A 4,893-nucleotide genomic window follows, 5' to 3' on the forward strand; every position below is an offset into this window, starting at 1 on the left:
ATTGAAGGGCTTAAACATGCACTGCCTTATAGCTAATCATGACCACTCACTGTTATTTTCCAGATAAAGCGTTATTAATAACATGGGCAACACTGACCATCTCTCCATCCATTTTCGGAGTTGCTTATTCTAACGAGGGTTGCGGAAGTGCTGGAGCATATCCCGGCTATCAACGGGCAGGAGGAGGGTTATGCCCTGAGCTGGTTGCCAGCCAATCGCAGGGCGCATCGAGACAAACAGCCGGACTCAGAATCACACCTAGGGGCAATTTAGAGTATTCAATTAATGTTACATGTTTCTGGGATGTGGGGGGACCGGAGTGCCCGGAGAAAACCCACGCATCCACGGGGAGAACATGCAAACTCCACACAGGCAGCGCCGCGATTTGAACCCCGGTCCTCGGAACAGTGACGCCAACACTCTGCACTGCCTCCACTGTGCCGCTCACCATACTGACCATGTATATTTTATACAATGCTACAATCATTTAAAGGACAGTTGACTCTCCAAAATGATACAATTAATTAAATGGCAATCGTCCACTTCCAAGTGGTTCACCTTCACCATCATAAAACCTTTATTTATAACAACATTGTCAGTAAAATTTTAAATGACAGTCATACAGGTATATAGAGGCAGCACGGTGGCTCAGCTGAAAAGCCTTGGGCTCATAGTTCTGAGGCGGGTTCAATCCCAGATCCGCCTGTGTGGAGTTTCTATGTTCTCCCCGTGCCTGCATGGGTTTTCTCCAACAAGTATATGGAGAAATTAAAGGTCAAGTGTCATCCCTATAAACATTCTAAAATAGATATTGAAATGAAAAAAAAAAGCTGTGCTCGTCCGCGAGGCACGACGCAGCAACCTTCGCCGGTGAGCCCGACACGGAAGCCGTCCGACGTGCACATTGACACATATCTGTCAAAATCATGTTTTGTGGCGAAAAAATGGATGGGTCCATACCAGCTTTTTTCATTAAGAACATACTAAAAATTATCCATTTCATGACACTTGACCTTTAAGTACTGTATGATAATACTAAAAGAAATTTGAACTACTCACCCTTTGAATATGCCTGTCAAGAAACACAATAGCAAGAGGAACGGAAGACTGATACACCGTGGAATTGACCAGTGTTGTCTGTAACTATATATGAAAACATAAAAGAAAAAAAAAGTGTGACAACACCCTTTTACAATTGAGGACCATGGCCTCAGGCATGTTAATTCTCATCTCAGCTGCTTCACACACACAACTGCTAACCACTCGGTGCTGAAAAGTCACAAACAAATAATGATACAAATCCTTGCAAATCAAACTTTGATAAATTGTTGCAAATGCTTTGCATTCAATTATAGAATGAATTTGGCAAACTCTAATCAGCTTTCCTGTTTTTGGGTATCACCAATAGTTTAGACCTCGTGGTGGACTCTCTGTTTTCACTCTTCTCTTGAATGTTGTCTTTGACACATACACTTACCTCTTGGAGCGTGTTCTTGATCTAAGTCAACTGCTGTGAAGGGGTTTTTCTTCACCAAGGAAAGAATTCTTCCGTTATCCACCAGTTGTTTTCGTGCTCCTCTGGGCTTTTTGTGCATTGCTTAGCTCCCTGGTGTGTTATTTCTCTTTAAGAATGTTCCAAACTGTTAATTTGGTCAAACCTGATGTTTTAGCTATCTCTCTGATATTAGATACTTCAAATGTAAATAGCACACTTTAAATTGAAATCTAAACCTTTTATCTGCTCTTGGTTAATGAGATGAGAGAATTTACCCACCAGCCACGTAACTGCTGAACACTCAATTGTAGCATTACTTTTGGTCTCAAAAAGTGGGGGCGTATACATTAAACCAACTGTTGTAATTCCTACAGTATTCATGTGATCTGCATGTGTGTTTCTTTCAGCTTGTCCCTTTCGGGAGATGAACGCATATATGTTTGCTGACGCAACCCTTCTCAGGGAGTGGAGGCCCCAGTGGGATACGAACCCAAAACCCCTGAGCTACGGGCCTCTCCATGTGATCTGCATGTAAATAAATACGCTCAAATTAAAATTTTGAAATTTGCAGTGAGAACACATCTTGTTTGATACATTTCAAATCCACTGTGGTGGTGTTTGTAGCCAAAAAGATGAGAATTGTGTCGATGTCCTGATATTTATCGACCTTACTGTCAGCATTTATGTATGCTGGTATGTAATTATTTACTGTATGTAGTGTGGCGGCACGGTGGATCAGCTGGTAAAGCGTCAGCTTCATAGTTCTGAGGACCCGGGATCAATCCCGGCCCTGCCTGTGTGGAGTTTGCATGTTCTCCGCATGCCTACGTGGGTTATCTCCAGGCACTCCGGTTTCCCATCACAACCCAAAAACATGCAACATTAATTGTACACTCTAAATTGCCCCTACGTGTGATTGTGAGTGCGACTGTTTGTCTCGATGTACTCCGTGATTGTCTGGCAACTAGGGTAGGGTGTACCCCGCCTCCTGCCCATTGACAGCTGGGATAGGCTCCAGCACTCCCTGCGACCTTTGTGAGGATAAGCGGAAAATAAAATGGATGGATGGATGTACCTATCTATGTCTTGGATGAATGAATTGCACATATTGAATGTTATTATTGTTATATGGAAAAAAATCACACTTGTTTAGAAATCTGCATCTGGAGTTTCATCATCATTGCCAATCCCTGATGTTGCTGGTGACACAAACTACTCTTGCTTCGGTTTCAATTCAAGTAGGATTTAAGTAGGAGGAAACGGGGCTATCCAAGGAACACAGCACTACCATCCTATCTTTTTTGACAGTTGCTGCAGCACAAGAATGATTTTCTGTATTTGCTTGAAGACACTGACCTCTCTCACAAGGCCTGAGTTCAACTTCGTATGAGTGTTGTGTATTTTAGTGTGAATGCATGCAAACCACAAAAAGCCCTTCTGTTGTCAGTAGAGCTTTTCAATAAATAGTTCATTTCAGCAAGCACACATTCAGTTAAGTATTTAGTGGCTGGGCAAAACAGTGAAATGAACCGTGTGCTGTGCTATGCCCAGCTGCCTTGAGTACCACTTGGAAAGTGCTTCCCAAATAAACCATGACTACATTAATTTGCATGGAAGGTGGCTGCACACACGTCAAGCGTGATTATCCGGACATCTTTCTGGTTTCGTAATTTGTAATCTGATTGGGGAAGTAAAGGGAAGTAAGTGGCTGATCTGTGAACTGCAATGCTCACAGATGCAATGCTCTGAAGCCAAAAACTTACAAAATGTAAATAAAAAATTCTGGCCCCAACACATACATCATAATTAAAATTTGATATCATTGTCACCGCACATACAGTATTTATAATACGGAATGGAATGTAATCCCAGCCAAAATCCAAAAGCCACTGTCAATGTGATGTCCAATATAAAGTCTAAAGTAGAAACTCTGCATAAATTGAGTGGAATGACTGCAAACCTCCAGAACCAAGCAATGCTAATTTGGATCCGCTCCAAATGCTACAAGTACTACCAGTGATGTACACTTAATTATGCCACATTTTTTTCAAGATCCCTGCATTATTTACTGTGTAGACACCAGGGGTTGCGCCAGGAAGGTCATCCGGCGTAAAAACTGTACCAAACAAATATGAGCATTTCATGTGGGATGATACCCTGTGCCGAACCCTAACGGGACAAGTCGAAAGAAACTTACTTACATCAGTCTGCACTAAGTTATGCTAACAATTGTGAAAGTGACACATGGAGTTTTTAAATGTATCATCAATACTATATCAGCATAGTCAATACCTAATTGATACTCATGAGAGTATCAATATATCTTTACTACAGAATCAATAAACCCACAAATTGGGATTATGAAATATGTACGTACTGTAGGGATTTACGAGTTTGGACCCTACCCGTGTTCACGAATCGAGGAAGATATGACCAATGATGAGAAAAAGTTAACAGCAAATGGATTTATTACAAAGGAATGTGCAGTACAGACGTCCGGGTCTTATCTAGGTATCTGCCGCAGACGAGACGTACGTCTTCTGGCAAAGAAGAAGACAAGAGCTGCCCAGTAGCGCAATGTGTTTATATGTACGGGTCCATGGTAAAGGTGGCACGTTGTACCTAACCTAACCATTGTTTTCGTCACCATGGTAATTCGACAAGACCAAAAATAAACAGCAATGTAGCATAAATGTCTTTTGTGGACCCGTCGTTGATCGGATCGGAGAATTACGACATTAAAGCGGATCATCATAAAATGCTAATTATGGTCCGATAACGATTAAGATCATCAAATTGTTGTAAAGTCTAAGCACAACACTACTGGTCTGACAAGCAGAATGGCTGCTGTGAAGCTGTGTGTGCTTCTGTGAGATTTTACAACAGGGACCCGCAATCAGGATCACACGGTATTGTCCTGGCATCCAGTGCCAATGGGATTTTGGGATCAATGCACATTAGTAAGTCCGCTTATATGATCAATGTGAGATGTAAAATAGGATCAAATGATCAATGGTGGCAACTGTTGACAGCTGAGCCAAAGTTGGCTTACCCACAGCCACCAGGAAGAGAATGGAAAAACCACAAGCAGACTACTTTTCTTGTTTGGTGTAATTTCCAGCTTGATGTTGTAAGATTAGACTGGCTGCAAGCCCTCTGTGGGGATGAAAGTACTTCCTTTCCTGTGTTCTAGAGTGAAAAAAAGGGGGAGAAAAGGATTACTATCCTAATCTGGTTAATGTGACATTCGTCATCAATAATAAGGACAACACGTATGTCCTTTCATTCATTCAGCTTGTTTCTGTTAAATAAATATGCACTAACACACACTAAAAAACACACTCAATACTTTACAGCAACAACAACAACAACAAAATTGGGAAAGACTTGGATTTTAC

This window comes from Syngnathoides biaculeatus, chromosome 19 (assembly GCF_019802595.1).
Source record: "Syngnathoides biaculeatus isolate LvHL_M chromosome 19, ASM1980259v1, whole genome shotgun sequence".
Lineage (NCBI taxonomy): Eukaryota > Metazoa > Chordata > Actinopteri > Syngnathiformes > Syngnathidae > Syngnathoides > Syngnathoides biaculeatus.